Raw genomic sequence first — 17712 nt, forward strand, 5'->3', positions numbered from 1 at the left:
GGAGAGAGAGACAGCAAGAGAGAGACAATATATAGGAGCATATTTCAAAAAAGTCATGGAAATGGAATTTAAAAATGTTTATATAAGGACTATTCAAAAATGCATGAAAATGGCATATTATGGGACTGTCACTAGCCCAGTGTTTAACCAACCAGCTATGATGCCTGCGTCTCATCTTCATACCTGGCTACAGCTCCCAACTCCAGCTTCCTGCTAATGTGGACTCCGGAAGCAGCAGCAACGGCCCAAAGAGTTGAGTTCCTGACACACACATGGCAGACCTGGATTGAGTTTGTGGCTCTAGCTTCACCCTTCCCTCACCCAGGCTGTTGTGGACATTTGGAGAGTGAACCAGCAGATGGGATAGATCTAGCTCATACTCTCTAATAAATCATTTTAAAATAAATATTATGAAAAATTTGTGCATGTATTTCAAGGTTTTTTTTTTTACACCAAGATAAACTTATCTTTTAATTTCATTTTTTCATACACATTCTGAAGCACCTGGGTAGTGGCTTTGTTATTCGTGGGGATGGCCAGAAAAGGGAGGATTCAAGACATGTTTTTGAGAAAGAACCGATAAGGTGCAGAGATGGACTTACTATGTGACTGAGTAACACAGTAGGTATCTTGAATAACTGCCAGGCATCTGCCATGGGTACCGGGGTGGCTGGAGGACTTGGGGAATGCCTGGTTTCTGGAATATTCAGGAATAGGGAAGAGAGAGTTCAGCTGAGGGTAAGATTTCAATATATTCAGGATACACAAGTGGAGATGTCAACAAAAGATGACATTTCAAGTGTGAATCTCAAAAGAGGTTTTGATGGAAGGTTTAAAAGCAGAACAGAAATCTTCACCCTGGAAATCTGGTTGAAAGTCATGTGGATTAAAGGTGGAGTAGGCAGGGGTACAGGAGAAAACCAAGTAAAGGGCACGTTCCCGTGGAGATGGGAGGGGAAGCAGGGGACTGGACTATACAGGATGATGAGAGGAGGAAGTGTCTCAGGGGAAAGACAGGGTATCTCAGAGATGGGAACTGAGGACTAAACTCTGCCCACCTAACTCATATACATTACATAGGCCGGGTGGCTAAGCCATCACTCGTGATGCTGGAATCCATATGGGAGTGCCAGGTGGAGTCCCAGATGCTCCACTTCTAAACCAGCTCCCTGTGAATGCACCTGGGAAGGCAGCAGATGCCCCAGGTACTTGGGTCCCTGTCAGATGGAGTTCCTAGCTTTGGTCTACCCAAGCCCTGGCTGCTGTGGCCATTTTAGGAGTGAACCAGTTGCTAGGAGATCTTCTCTTTCCCTTTCTCTTTGTTGTTCTACTTTCAAATAAATAAGCACACACACACACACACACAAACATAGAAGCGAGGTGATAGAAGGTCTGTAGAGAATGGAGACAAACAGTACGTAAAGTATACGGCACAGACATAAAGTATTGTGCATGCAGGTGTAAAGTGTCAAGACAGTTTACAAGTTTACAGGGCAAGACCTGTCTCATTTTTAGTTTGAGCTCCACTTTCAGGCATCTCTCATGAATGAGAAAGTCCCAATATACTTATTGACTGATTTCTATACATTCGAATGTTAAAGAGTTAACTTGCCCACGTCTAAATGAACAGTGCCACTGCCTGTTTCATCACTTTCCCCTTTGAGAATTTGATATAACCTTCTTGTGCATGCTCCATTTTGAAACTACAATGTGAATTCCCCTGAAAGTTACAGAAAATAGGTGTCCAATATATGAATAGTATAATATCTGACGTTAGTAGAAATGCTTACAAGGGATTTTACTTGCTGATCTACTTAAACCATGGATCATCATAAAGGTACGAGTTACTCAGGAGGTGAGAGTTGAATGGTGTGTTGCCCTGAGTCTTGTTGGGGGCCTTGACGTGCTTTTAATATAGAAAAGTGAAGCATCTCATTAAGCCACTTTAACTGGTGAAATGCAAATTCATTACATACAAATTTAGTGGCATATAACAGAAATACTACAATTGCACTTGTGATAAAACTCGTAAATAATGCAGAGAAAGGAATCGCATACCAAGTGTTCCTCCCTGTAGCAAATCTTATTGGGAAAGTTGTGAGAAGTTTTAAAAGTTTTCAATTGTACAAACATGTCCTCCACAGGCAACCTGGATGTATCTCCTTTCAGAACATATATACGTTCATATTAATAAAGACACATCACCTATCTATGTCTATACGGAAATATAAAATTTCATTTTCACCAACTGAAATTGCAGCTGTTAGTAACAAGAGCCTACATGTATATTTAAAATCACATATCAAGGGGCTAGCGCCATGTCGTAGCAGGTCAGCATCCCCTGTGGGTGCTGGTTCGAGTCCCACCTGCTCCACTTCCCATGCAGCTCTCTGCTATGGCATAGGAATGCAGTACAAGTTGGCCCAAGTGCTTGGGCCCCTACACCGTGTGGGAGACCTGGCTCCTAGCTTCAGACTGGCACAGCTCTGGTCATTGCAGCCATCTGGGGAGTGAACCAGAGATCGATCGATCTCTCTCTCTGCCTCTCTGTAACTCTGCCTTTCAAATAAAAAAAAAATCTTGAAACAGAAAGAATTACTAATTCATAGTAAATATTAAAAAACACATATTAAAAACTTCAGAGCAAAAGTTGACTAATATAGCATTACAAATTTTGAAATTGTGTACCATGAGTGAAAAGATAAACTTAAGGAAAGTATTCCTTTGTTATCTAGTAAGAAAATATTTCTTTTTCAAAGTGTGTATATGTTTTCCTAGTAAAGATTTTTTTAAAAATTATTTATTTGAGCAGCAGAGACAGAGACAGTTTACAGGGATCATGTATCCTCTGGTTCACTCCCTAAATGCCTTTAGGAGCTGGGGCTGGGCCAGGAGCTGGGAAGTCAACTCCAGCATCATATGTGGATGACAAGGACCCATATACCTGAACCACCACATGCTGCCTCCCAGGGTGCACTTCAGCAGGGAGCTGGGATCAGAAGTGAAGCCAGGACTTAATCCTGGGCACTCAGGCATGGGATGGGTCTCAACTGCTGTGCCCAGCACCCACCCCAAAAACTGAATATTGTGTGCTGTAATCAGAGACACAGACTATCATCACACTGATTGTTCTGACCCCACAGCAGTCAACCGCATAGGCTGCCTACTAGAACCGCAAAGCATAACCTCTGCTGGCACACCTGCACAGGTGGGCACGAGGGTTCAGAGAAGCACCCAGGAGGAATCCCAGAGCTTGCCCCACACAGCATCTGCTCCTTCTGCCGGCAGCTCGTGTCCCACCCTGCACGCTGCTCCTCGGCCCACCACCTCTCTCCTTCCTTCTTTATAGGATGGCCCCACCAAGTCCCACATCTGTTTCTCACAAAAGGTTTTCAGGTCTGTCCCTGATGAGATCAGATCACTTCACTATCAGGCTGCTTGTCGCCCATGCTCTGGAACACAGCTGTAGTCCTATGTTTACTCGTGTGCTATCTTTGTAAAGAGATTCTGCTATTGGATGATTAGCCCACACGGCTGAAGATCAGTCCATCACTGGCAGCTTCAGTCCTCGGCACTTAACTGGTAGGCTGTGCGTGCTTATGGAACAAACCTATGAATTCTCTGCTTAACCTTTCTCTGCTTAACCTCTGGCAGGTGCAGTTTAAGAGAATTAGAAGCTAGTGCAAAATGGTGATGCACAGTGAAGCGACACACTTGGATGCACCACAGCTTCGCCCCGCACCCTGCTGTTACACTGGGGCATTCAAAAATGTAAGTATTCTGTCCAAGTAAACACTGTTAAAACAGCCAGATGAAGGTTTGTGGAGCACCTGGCATCATCTAGCACAAAAGCAGATGTTAAATAAACTGCACCTGTAGCGGCTTACAATTACTTTAGCAAAAAAAAAAAAAAAAAATTAGTGTACTCAACACTGATATCAGAAAGAATCCCTAACTCATTCCTGATTCATGAGTAAGCTGTAAATAAAGGCCAATTTCTGATAGACAACATATCTCAAAGGTTAGTTTAGTGCTGGAAACAGTTTCTGGGATTAACATGAGCTAGAGATTCCAGTGCTTCCGAAACTCTTCCAATGAAACACCATAGGCAAGCACACACATCCAACTAGAAGACCCATGGATGCCAAACCAACTATTGATTTCTCACATCAGCTAAACCCCACTCTTGGTTTTGTGAAGACAGCAGCTATTTAGTGTTTTGACGTCCTCTGCTGGGTACCAGATCATTCTGCGAAACCGTTTTGTTGGGGGTTAGGGGGTTTGGAGGTGGAGGAGTGGAGACTAGTGCTGGTCACATGTTCCTGGGACATGAACGATGACATCTTGCCAGGTCCAAGAAGCAGCAAAGTCCCCAGACGGTGCCCTGTGTCAGGGAGGGCAACTGCAAGGTACCCTTCGTGGAGCGTCAGGTGTCCCACGGACGGAGGAGTGGGTTCTCGCAGTCCCACCTCAGAAGTACTACGGCTTGGGACAAAGGCAATCCCTCCGCCTGGGGTCACCGGATCTTGGCCCCTCAGTCTGCGCCCACTTCACAAAGCCCATCTTCCTCCTGCTCCATGGGTTCTATGCTGTTACAAGGCAGCCACGCCTAAGGGTGCTCTGTGCCCTGATCAGCCCTGACACTTTCTAACAGGGAAAATGGAACGCGACACTTCTCAGCTTTTGAATTGGCTCAGTACCTAAATAATCTCCTAAGCACGTCTTAGTCTTCTGCTTTCCGTCTTCAGCTCACACGGAATAAACAGGGTGCAAAAAAATCTGTGAGCTCAAGTCGTGAGGATGATGGGTAAGGACGGAAACTTCAAACCCCGACCTACAGGTGTTTTGGAACATGGCTTTTTTAGTTTTAAATTAAAAAAATAGTAAAGTTATTTACATAATACACAATTATAAAGAATAATGCGTACATTTATGTCATGTAAAATATGATTAATATAAACTAACAAAGTAAATTAAACAATTCTGCATAATAAGCGGTACAAATTATAGTATCAGATGCTATCTGTACTGTGGCCACAAGATGGCAATGTAGGAAACGAAAAGGAAAGCATGAACCTGGGTCATGATCTTGGGAATCCTGGTTATGTTTAAGCTTTCTGTATATATTCCCAATAAAAATATTTCTACAACTATTTTAAGTATTTTTCACAAGAAATTTGGACACTAGGAAATATTATATACAAACAAGATGATTACTCTAAATCATACATTAAAAAGCTGATAAGTATCCATAAAGGTATGGATATAGTCCCAGGTAAGAATGATTTCTGGGGCTGGTGCTGTGGCATAGCGGGTTAAAGCTATGTTGCAAGGCCCAGCTGCTCCACTTCTAATCCAGCTCCCTGCTAATGCTCCTGGGAAAGTATCAGAGGATGGTTCAGGTCCTTGGGTGGGCCCCTGCCACCCACATAGGAGACCTGGATGGACTTCTTAGATCCTGGCTTCAGCCTGGCCCAGCCCTGGCCATTGTGGCCATTTGGGGAGTGAACCAGCAAGTGGAGGTCTCTTTCCGTCTCTCCTTCTCTCTGTAACGCTACCATTCAAATAAATACATCTTAAAAAAAAAAAAAAATGACTTCTGAATTCTGTATCTGTCACCAAAGTAGTTTCCGGAAACTGCACCAATTTAAAGGATATTTGCCAGTTTTACTGCATTCTCCTAAACATTTAACATTTTTTATCCTAAAGTACATGTGAAAAGGGTACTTGAACATTTCAATTACCTGAATATCGATTACTAGTCAAGTAAAACTTTTTCCTCATATATTAATTTCCACAGAGTTCTGTGAATTGTAAGTCTTTTCCCAATTTGTTGCTCCTTTTTTTAAAGATTTATTTTATTTATTTGAAATGTAGTGTTACAGAGGGACAAACAGAGGGTTCTTCCATTTGCTAGTTCAATCCCTGCTGCAATGGCAGGGGCTGGGTCAGGCTGAAGCCAGGAGCTCCATCTGAATCTCCCACGTGGGTGCAGGGGCCCAAGAACTTGGGCCATCTTGCACTGCTTTTCCAGCTGCGTTAGCAGGGAGCTGCATGGGAAGTGGAGAAGTGGGTACTTGAAACAGCACCCACATGGGATGCCAGCACTGCAGGTGGTCACTAATCTGCTGTGCCACAACGTCATCCCCTGTTGCTCCTGTTCATTTGAATCTATGAACTTACTCCATTATTTTAATTAATTGAGAAGCAGAGGGAGCAGGTGCACGTGAGCACACACACAGACCTCACATACACTGGTTTACACTTCAAACTCCTTAAAGCTGAGAGCCCGTAACGCAATCCAGGTCTCTCTCACAGGTGGGTGACAGAGAACTGAGTATTTGAGCCATAACCTGCTGCTTCCCAGAGTATGTGCTAGCAGGAAACAGGTGTCAGAAACTGAGCCCAGGTACTCCAACGTGAGATACGGGGGCATTCTAACCGGTGGCCTGAGCACTCTGCCAAATGCCAGTCCCCTTTCATGAATTCATAGCATAACTCCAAGAAAATCACTCATCCACCCATCAGATAAGTACTCATTTATAATCTGTCTTAATGTTTCATTTTTTTTTTTTGCCTTGCTTACTTTACATCTTGGTGTTTAGCCAAGGTAGAATTTATTCTCTTCAATACTCTGAGGTGACAAGTGAATTCAGCCATTTGTCTTTGCAAATAGCCAATTTCTTCCTTTACTGAATAATTATTGCTTCATGACCCATTCTTTATGGTAAATTAAGATTTGGGGTATATTTCTGGAACTTTTATCCCTTTCCTGTTTCCATCATTTTGTGAACTTATTCTTTCTATATTCATTATTATGATCATACAATGTAATAATGACTATATTAATAAAATAGTAGCTGACAAATACCATATGTTCTCCCTGTCTCTGTGACTCTGCCTTTCAAATAAATAAATGTTTAAGAAAATAATAAAAATAAAAGCAAAAAAGGTACTGCTATTAAGCCATGATTTTTGGCAATGATGTGCATTGGCCTGGAAGCAGCAAATGATGGCCCAAGTATCTGCTTTCCTATCGCCCACATGGGAGACCTGGATGGAGTTCCTAGCATCTGGCTTCAGTCTGGACCAGCTTTGGCTGTTGCAGCCATTTGAGAAATGAGCCAGCAGATGGAAGATAGATCTGTCTCCCCACCCCCCACCCCCCAACCCCTCAACCTTTCAAATAAATAAATAAACCTTAAAAATTCCAAACAGAAACAGGGTGGGCATTTGATGCAGCTGTTAAGATGCCCCTCAGGATGCCTGCATCCGATACCAGAGGGCCTGGGTTTGAGTGTGGGCTCTGCTTTCTAATTCCAGCTTCCAGATAATGCAGACCTGGGAGGCAGCAGCGGATGGTTCAAGTACTTGGGTCCTTGCTACCCACACTGGAAGCCTGGATTGAGTTCTGGACTCCTGCATTTGGTCTGGCACAGACTTAGCTATTATAGGCATTTAGGCAGTGACTCAGCAGATGGAAGATTCTCTCTCTCCCTCCCCCTCTGTCTGCCTGTCAAATAAATAAAAACTAAAGAAGTATTTTTTTTTTCAATTTCAGAACATACTGATAAAGAATTTGCACTTTAATTCAATTAGGAAACACAGGTCTCATCTAGGCCCTTTCTCTCACAAAATCCATGCCACCATCACTGCACAACCACAATCTCCTCCAAGCTTCAGTGTCCTGCTTTCTGAAACAAAAATTTGGGAAAGAACTGGAAGTTCCAAAATGATGACCTGGATCTCACCTGATAGTTTGACAATAAAAAACAAAACCATAAATAAGGACTATTGTATATATAAATCAAATGAAAGAATTCTTTATCATATTATAATTATAAACATACAATATGCTTGCTTACAAGGATAAATCATCATATGTCAAACCTTTAAATAGAATTTTCATTTTTAAACAAATGTTCCCATTCATTTGAATCACAATATACTCAATATTCAGTCTGTTCCTTCTTGTTGGAGTGTTCTACAGATTTCTAAAAAACAGTCTTGTGTATCATATTTATTACATTGTGTTTATATTTGTCTACAGAAATATTACAGTTCTCTAATCGTATGCATTTAGAAGAATTGCCAGCAATCAATTAATGCCATGCTACTCTTTCACTTCAAAGCAATTTGTATTTAGCTCATCTCTGCCTGACAATTATATATTCTCAGCCATCTCTTAATAAACCACAGTGCAATTTTGATTCTACAGAACTTGTCCATCTGGAAATATGGGGAGCTTTCTTTCCCATTCCATTATTCTCAAGACACAGTAATCTTATGGGTATTAGTTCTACTACAAATATCTTTTCATAGCCCTGTGGAAATTTGAATGTCAGCTTCCAAAAGAAAAACCTAAATGAAATTATCAAATGATCATATACTCTGGGATCAATTTCTGCTTAACAACACTATGATTCAGACCTGATCAATATGTCCATTAGGTGCATGGCGCCTAGAGCTGATTACCTGGAAAACGTGCCCTCGTTGAAACCATGGCAATCACAGGGTGGTGATGACTGGTCTGCTTACAGAGCAGAGGGATGGGCATGTCTCTGTTTGTAGACTGGAGATACCTCAGCCCTGATAACTCGAGTGAGGGGACTCTGGTCTTCTAAGGACAGAATTGAAATATGACTACTAGACCAGTGGTCAGGCACCAGTGAGGATGTGCATGTCCCACATATGAATGCCTCCCAACCATCCCCAGCTGTGGCTCCAACTCCAGCTTTCTGTCCACGCAGACCCCAGGAGGCAACAAGTGATGCCTCAAGTAGTTGGGTCCCTGCCACCAACCTAGGAGACCTGGACTGTGTTCCTGGACTCCCAGACGCCACTCACCCACAGCTGGTGTGGGCATTTTCAGAGTGAACCACATGAACTTCTCTCTACCTCTCAAACAAGTAAATCTAAAAGTTAACACAAAAATCCTGATACCCTACTAGCACTGCTACGATGAAAAGAAAGCAGTGCCAATTCCAGAATGACCGCTGTGTGCACAGAAATGACACACACACAGTAACACCTACACAGAGTGGTGCTGCTGCACCCAAAGAGGCCCTCATTTATGGGGAGGAGGGAACCAGGGGTACAGTAAATAAAGAGCACACGTGTGGATGGCTAACGTGACGGAATAATCAGATTGGGAGTGAGATCAGGAGGACGACCCTGAGAAGGCAGCTTCGGAGCAAAGAGCTGAGCTGGGGGAGGTGCCGTCTGCAAACTGGATGTGGACGCATCAGGATTTACGCCACGGGGAATGGAAGGGGCTGCCAAGCACAGACAAGCACCACGCAGGAAGGACACACATGTTCATGGACCTCACCAGTGAGTGCTTGTGAACGGGAAGCGGCATCTGGCTGGGAGCAACAAGCGGTGGTGAGAATGACACTGCCCGGTAACTCTGCCCCGCTGAGGTCAACTACACAGGTGAAAAGTACAGGCTTGGTTATGGAACAGACAAAGACCTCAGTAGTGACAATCCCTGAGCACAGGGTTATGTGGAGCAGACAGAGGCGGGAGTGAAAACACACTGCAATAATTTGCAAAGGGGGTTAGTAAGCATGAATTACTGAACAAAACATTAGAAAGGGAAACCAATTGCAGGAAAAAGTAAATGCCCAGTATATGCATCGGAAGTTTCTAAGAAAAACTGTATGAATTATTACTTTAGGACATAGCTCCTTACATTGTAACATTAAAAAAAAGATTTTCACGTCTAAGATGTATTTTAAGTTATAGTGTTTACAAGAGTTCACTAAATGCTTTTTCAACCCCTGAGAAGTTGGCTGAAATGGGGTGTTGTTTCATTAACAATTAAGATGAAAGTGTTTGCATTGTGCAAATCAGTACTTCCAGTATATCAGTTCACATTTTTCTTTCTTTGGAATTTCAAGTCTACTAAATAATGAAGAGCAAATATAATAACTGAATGTAAATAATTCTGAAGGATTCCGCTCTGTGTGTAGTTCAGGCCAGCCTAAACTATCCCTTTTGCCTGTACTCAAAACAAAATGAATCTGACGTTTCTCTCTTGCACATTTTAGGATCTTTTCTTTATGTTTCACTGTGGAGAGTTTAATTACAACGTGTCGTGGTGAGGATCTCTTTTGGTCGTGTTTATTAGGGGTTCTGTGAGCTTCCTGTACTAGGATTTCTCTGTCCTTCTCCAAACCTGGGAAATTTTCTGCTAATGTCTCACTAAAAAGGCCTTCTAATCCTTTCTCCCTCTCCATGCCTTCAGGAACTCCTAGAACCCGAATGTTGGTTTTTTTAATAGTATCCTGAAGATTCCTGACAATATGTTTTAGATTTCTAATTTCCTCTTCTTTTCTTTGATCTGACTGTATCCTTTCCTGTTCTCTCTCTTCTAAGTCCGATATTCTCTCTTCTGCTTCACCCATTCTGTTTGTAAGGCTCTCTATTGTGTTTTTCATTTGATCTATTGAATTCTTCACTTCAGTCACTATCACAGTTTCCTGTTGTACTAATTGTTTCGTTTCATTTTGATTCCTCCTTAATATTTCATTTTCACGAGAGAGATTTTCTATCTTGTCCATTAAGGCTTTATGTAGTTCAAGAATTTGTTTTTGAGAACTTCTTAATGTTCTTATCAATTTTTTGAGATCTGCTTCTTGCATTTCTTCTATGTCATCATCTTCATAATCTTGAATTGGGGTGTCTTTTTCATTTGAGGGTGTCATGGTGACTTCCTTGTTTTTATTACCTCGGTTTTTGCATTTGTTATTTGGCATATTGGAGATATTTGGTTTCTTCACTGTGGTGCTTTTTCTTGTTATACTATGACTCTAGATTAAGTGGACTATCTGTTTTTGATGGAGCCTTAGGGCTTGAGATGGGTGTGGCCTGAGCCAATCAGACTCACTGCTGACTTCTCATCAGAAACTCTACAAGCTAGAAGGGAATGGCGAGATATAGCCCAGGTACTAAGAGAGAACAACTGCCAGCCCAGAATATTATATCCTGCAAAGCTATCATTTGTGAATGAAGGTGAAATAAAGACGTTTCATAACAAACAGAAATTGAAAGAATTTGTCGCCACTCGTCCAGCCCTGCAACAGATGCTTAAAGATGTGTTACACACAGAAACACAGAAACACGGTCATCAGTATGAAAGAAGATAAAGGAAGGAAACCTCACAGCAAAAGATCACAGGGAATTCAAAGCATATATTAGAACTTATCTTTGGCAAATGGCAGGGCAAAGTTACCACTTTTCATTAGTCACATTGAACGTTAATGGCCTGAACTGTCCAGTTAAAAGACACCGATTGGGATTTGCTTTTTAACCTGATGCAATTTTAAATGATGCTTAATTTTGTTTTTAAATTTCAAATCCTAGCTCTTACCCATACATGGAACAACAATTAAATTGTACATGTAATTCGCCACTTTGCTACACTAACATTGTTCCAGGGGTACTTATGATGTACTTTTGAATTTTCTATACATGCAATAATGACATTTGCTAGCAGTTTTATGTCTTCCTTCCCAATATGTATGCATTTTGTATCCTTTCTTTGTGTTACTGCACTGTCTAGTAATTCCACCATAATATTGAAAAGTAGTGGTGAGAAAAAGACACTTCCCCCTTTCCCCAACTTAAGGGAAAACTGTCCAATTTCACTATTAAAGTTGGTTTTGGTAGATATTCTTTATCTAGATGAGGAATTTCTCTTCTGTTTCTTGTTTGCTCAGTTTTTTTATGCCAAATATCTTTTACAAAAGTTGATGTAACCATTTAACATTTTTGCAGTTTGTGTAGTATGTCCAATTTATTGATTTTTTAAAATGCTGACAGCCTTGCTTACGTGGGATAAATACCACTTGCTTGTACTACATAAAATTGTTGGATGTTACCTATTATTTAAAAAAAAGAGAGATTTCTAAAGGCAACCCAGAGGAATCCTTAATCCAGTTCTTCATTAGAAGAGATGTGCAATTCGGGACATGCTCAAGCTGACTTACCTCAAACGGTAGAGTTAGAAACATACCAGGGGATTCCAATTCAATCCCATCAAGGTGGCATGTACCAATGCCATCTCACTAGTCCCAGTGATCAATTTCTGTGCACAATTGATCATAATGATAGGACTAAGAACCAAAGGGATCACATAAACAAGAATAGTGTCTGCAAATACTAGCTGATAGAATCAAAAAGGGAGAGAATGATCCAACATGGGAAGTGAGATACACAGCAGACCCATAGAATGGCAGATGTCCTAAACAGCACTCTGGCCTCAGAATCAGCCCTTAAGGCATGTGGATCCAGCTGAAAAGCCCATGAGAGTATTTCAGGCATGGAAAGCCAAGACACTCTGGGGAAAAAAAAAAATGAAAGATCTCCACGAGTGAGATCCCAGTGGAAAGAACGGGTCATCAAAGAAGGAGGTACCTTTCTCTGAAGGGAGGAGAGAACTTCCACTTTGACCATGGTCTTGTCTAAATATTATCAGAGTCAGTGAACTCAGGGGGCTTCCATAGCCTTGGAAACTCATGACAAGAGCCTAGGGTGATTACTGATGCCATAAACAAGAGTGTCAATTTGTTAAGTCAACAACAGGAGTCACTGTGTACTTACTCCTCATGTAGGATCTTTGTCCTTAGTGGGCTGTACATTGAGATTTAATGCTATAACTAGTACTCAAATAGTATTTTTCACTTTATGTTTCTGTGTGGGAGCAAACTGTTGAAATCTTTACTTAATGTATGCTAAACTGATCTTCTGTATATAAAGAGAATTGAAAATGAATCTTGATGTGAATGGAAGGGGAAAGGGAGTGGGAAAGGGGAGGGTTGCGGGTGGGAGGGACGTTATGGGGGGCAAGCCATTGTAATCCATAAGCTGTACTTTGGAAATTTATATTCATTAAATAAAAGTTTAAAAAAAAATAAAAAATAAAAAAAAAAAATTCTGGGGATTTTGGAGAATGTACATGATAAATTATAATATATGTGGTTGAAGTTATTTTATTTTCTACTAACTGGAATTATTTTAATATTCCTTATTGAATAAATGCTGTAATTTGTTTAAAAAAAAAAAAATGAATGTAACTTGAAAAACTAACCAGTAAGTACCGACACACAGTCATTTCTCAGTCCATCAAGCTCCAGCAAATGGATCAATAACTTTAAAGAATTTTATTTATATAAAGTGAATGAATTTCATGTATTTCATTTATACAGATTTAACAGCTACTTCCCACTCATGCTCCAAGCATCCACCCTCCTCCTTAGTTTCTTATTTTTTCATTTTTACAATAGGATTCTTGCATATTATTTTATAATCACAAGCATAATCTTCATATTTTTAAAGACAATACCTCAGTTAGAATTAAAATATCTGCCTTCCCTTGAATGTTACTTTGCGGTTTTAAAACCACATAAACAACTAACTTCAAAGTACCAGAAACTTAGTAAACCATGTATGTAATTATTAAAGGAAAAAAATATTTATCAGACTTGTCAACACCTGGCTATAAACTATCCCTATATCTGCAAAGCAATTAAGTTATCCTCTGGCATCGCTTAATTAAAACTCAGTAACCTTGATTTCTTTGGCCTGTTCTTGTAATCCCTACGTTCTCCTGTCCTTCAGTGTTATTTCTTCATGCTCTATAATATCTCTATGCGTCTTTCCAATGCAGACTGCTTTTAAAAGTACTTGTCTTTGCCTTTAAAGAACAAGTCTCTGGTAGCAGAATCTTGATTCTTCTAAATGACCTTAATTCTGCTCCTTCTTTCTGTAACCCCCACCAAAAGCCAATGGCTATGAAAGAAAATATCCCACAAACTTCCACAGAATGAAGAATTCTGTAAATTACCAATCTGTTAAAATCCAGGTTAGTGGAGGTATAATAATAAGTCCCAGAAAGATGTGTCTGATTCCCTTCTTTCTGATAATCTAAAACCTGGACTGTGTTCCTGGGCTCCCAGGCTCCACTCACCCACAGCTGGTGTGAGCATTTTCAGAGTGAACCACATGGACTTCTCTCTCTACCTCTCAAACCACATGGGTTTCTCTCTCTACCTCTCAAACCACATGAACTTCTCTCTCTCTACCTCTCAAACAAGTAATCTAAAAGTTAACATACGAATCCTGGTACCCAGCTAGCACTGCTACAATGGACAGAAAGTAGTGGCAATTCCAGAATGAGCATGAGTATGTGTGTCTACGAATAGCAGTGAATGGATCAAACCCTGTGGAAGGCTCACTTGCAGGGCTGGCCAGATGCAGTCTTGCTCCTGGGTGGTGGAGCTTGAGGCTCTCTATTTACAGCCTCTGTCTGATGTGGCTATGGGGTGAGGTTCATACTGCCCGGCCCTAGGGGACATCTTACATAGCAAGAGTAGAAAGTGTGACCCTTTCATTTGTGACATACCTGATCTGTGGATCAACATCAAGATTTCCTGAACTCTTAAATGGATGGTTATTCCACCAGATGTGAAATGAAATTACTCTTCCTGATGTCATTTGCAACAAAGCTTCAGCAACATGCCAAATATTGTTATTTTATTTGGACTCAGGACAAACCAAGGCCTGTGTTGAGCCCTGGCTCATGAGTAGGATTGACTGCAGTTGCAGCCCAGCCTCCCAGCAAGGGTAAGCGAGGTTGGCCCAGCACATGTGCGAGAAGGAAGGGAAAAATGCCTAAAAGAAAGTCTGGTGCGAGGAAGAATGTGGAGAACTATGGGGAATGCGAAAAACAACTAACAGCATCAAGAAGCACTGTGGATTTAGCTGAACACCCACGGAATGCTTCAGTGGAATGTGACCAACTGTCAGAGATGGCAGAAGAATTGAGCATTAGTTGCTATTTTTGTAATTCTGCACAGCAGTTTCCAATCCGTGCACAGTGTGGGAAAACAAAAGTGCATGATTTAGTCTTGCGATTGTGTCATAGAGCATGCTGGTATGTGCAGCTCTGGGAGTGGTGGATGCAATATGTGGCTTCGGTGAAACCTGGGTGGACCATGTTAGGAACGTCTCAGTACACGTGCAGTGCCTGCCCTCTATAGATGCTGTGTGTGTTGAGTGTGAACCAGGTGTAGGGGATCACAGGGGCAGAATACTCAGTTGCTATTTTTGCTCTCACTTTCTCTATGAAGATGATCAATTCCAGCATCAAGCCAGCTGCCAGCATTTAGCAGTAGAAATATGTAAGGGTGTTTTCATGCCATCAGCTTGGTCCACATTCGTGTCTCCACTGTAAGGCTTGTTTCTGAGATGAGCAAACAAAGAGCAAGGTGCTGAAAGCAATGGGGCTGGCATTGTGCAGCAGAGGTTAAGCAGTTTCCTGTGATGCCAGCATCTCAGATGGGTGCAGGAGAGAGTACTGGCTGCTCCACTTCCCTGGCCTTATGGCCATTTGGGGAGTAAACCAGTGGATGGAAGATCTCTTCTTTTCTCTCTGCAACTCTGCCTTTCAAACAAAATTAATGAATCATAAAAAAAAATTCCTTTGAAGAAAGGGAAACAATGATCATTTTGAGGCCAGCACAGTGCAGCCCCTTAAGCTGCCACCTGCAATGCCGGCATCCCTTATGGGTAGCCAGTTCAAGTCCTGGCTGCTCCACTTCCTCTCCAGCTCCCCGCTAATGCATTCAGGAAAGCAGCGGAGGATGGCCCAAGTGCATGGGCTCCTGGCACCCCTGTGGGAGACCTGGATGGAGCTCCTGGCTCCTGACTCCGGCGTGGCCCAGCCTTGGCCATTGAGGCCACTTGGGAAATGAACTAGCAGATGGAAGATCTCTTTGTGTCTCCTCTTTCTCTCTCTCTTTCTGTAACTCTGCCTTTAAAATAAATAAATAAACCTTTAAAAACATGTGTCAGCAAGAAAAAGGGGAATAGCCTCCTGGCCCTAAATGTGGCCATGCAACTCAAGAGACCAAGGATCTAGGCAGGTCAACACGGGTTGGCAGTGAAGAGGGCAATGGAGCTTCTGGGTACAACGCTGATTGGAAAAGCCTTTCATCTGATGAATGTGGGCGGGTGGTTACCATGAAGAGGAGGAGGTGGAGTGTGAAGCAGAAGAGGATGTGGAGGCAGGTGGAAAGGATTCTGATGCTGAGCCATCAGACTTAGTCACTGGTCTGAATTGAGAGAGGATCTGTGCTAGTGGCTATGGTCCCTATGAGGAGGAAGGGAACCAGGAAGCACTGCTTGCCTGCAGGTGTCTGTAGGCGAAAGGGGCAGGAATGTATGTGTGCCTGATGAATCGCATGCAGATGTCTCAAAATCCTACCATTCTGGCCTTGGGCAAAAGACTAGTCACATTTACTGGGCCAACTGGTTGGGCATAGTATTTTTATGGGAACTGATAAAAACACTGCTTATAATTCATTATATCTCATTTTACAAAATGTAGTAGATAAAATGAATTGCTGTATTTTTATGTCTGTCCACAGAATGAATGTTATCATCTAAATTGTCATTAAGTATTATGTTATCTTTAGTTGCATGATATTTACGTTCTTTTAGCAATTTGCTCATCCAGTCTCTTTCTCACAATGTATGTCCTGAATAGTGCTTATTAGCATTCTCAAATGTATTGACAAAGTGACTATTTGGCCATTTTTTGAGAGCAGAGCCATATCAGAAGCTCTATCACTACAGATGTGTTCCTCAGGCAATTTCATTTCTTTTTGAATAAATCTAGTATTTCACATTCAAAGAAAAAAAGATGAGCAATTAAAATTGTGTCCCACTTGCCGCCCAGAGCAACTCCATATGAAAACCAGCCCCCACTCACTCCGTTGACTTTCAACAGTCCAGCCTGGAACTGTGGCGAGCCTGGGATTTTGCCCTCATTGCAAGTTCAGAAGTTAGCCTCCTACAGTTTCTGAGAAAACAGAAGGGACACCACAAGCCCTCCGGCTCAGAGACAAAGGGCAGTTTAACAATCAATAGCAACAGCTCTAGTACCCCAAATCCTAATTACTGCAGGGTACAACAGAGGAGGGCTGGGGGCACCTGTGCAAGCTGGGAGGAGTTTTTTGGGCAAGAATCCCAAGATGAGGAAGGGCTTGCTCTTACGCCAGGGTGGCTGGTGGCTGGCCCCTGCTCCCTTCCAGAGAGAGACAACAGTTTAACTACTCTGCAGTTTAAATCTCTTCCGGGGAAGGTGATGTCTCTATCTTTACTATCCTAGGCTGTACACAAATCTAAGCAAATTGCTTGTTAATGCTTAGACTTGAAGAAGTAAGATAGGTCCATGATGAACTGTTACCCGACAGTGGGTAGAAGAGCGTTAGAAGGTAATAACAGCAATATTAGTGACAGTAACACTCACAGTAGATGGCACTTTCCACGTGACTTTTCCTTTCACTGATACTTTGGCAAGTTCCATGTGATTCTGTCGACATTTAAAGAAGAGATGGAGCCCGTGTTGGTGCAGTGGGCTAAGCTGCCGCATGCGAAGCTGGCATCCCACAGAGTGCAGGTGTGAGTGCTGTTTGGAGCCCTGGCTGCTCCGCTTTCAATCCAACTCCCTGCTAATGTGACTCAGGAAGGCAGCAGAAAATGTCCCAGGTGCTTAGGCCCCTGCCACCCACGTGGGAGACCCGGATGGACTTCCTGGTTCCTGGCTTCAGCCTGGCCCAGCCTCAGCTATTGCATCCATTTGGAGAGTGAACCAGGAGACCAAAGATCTCTGTCTCCCCTCCTCCCTCTCTGTAATTCTGCCTT

General features: G+C 42.1%; 1 protein-coding gene and 1 pseudogene across 14 annotated transcripts in view; one reads left to right on the plus strand and one right to left on the minus strand.

The window, feature by feature from the left end:
• The window catches only part of CACNA2D1 (calcium voltage-gated channel auxiliary subunit alpha2delta 1), a 524460-nt gene that overhangs the window by 82806 nt on the left and 423942 nt on the right, over positions 1–17712 (minus strand).
• Positions 14673–16208, plus strand: LOC103348708 (zinc finger protein 330 pseudogene; annotated as a pseudogene).

Source organism: Oryctolagus cuniculus, chromosome 3 (genome assembly GCF_964237555.1).
Source record: "Oryctolagus cuniculus chromosome 3, mOryCun1.1, whole genome shotgun sequence".
Classification (NCBI taxonomy): Eukaryota; Metazoa; Chordata; class Mammalia; order Lagomorpha; family Leporidae; genus Oryctolagus; species Oryctolagus cuniculus.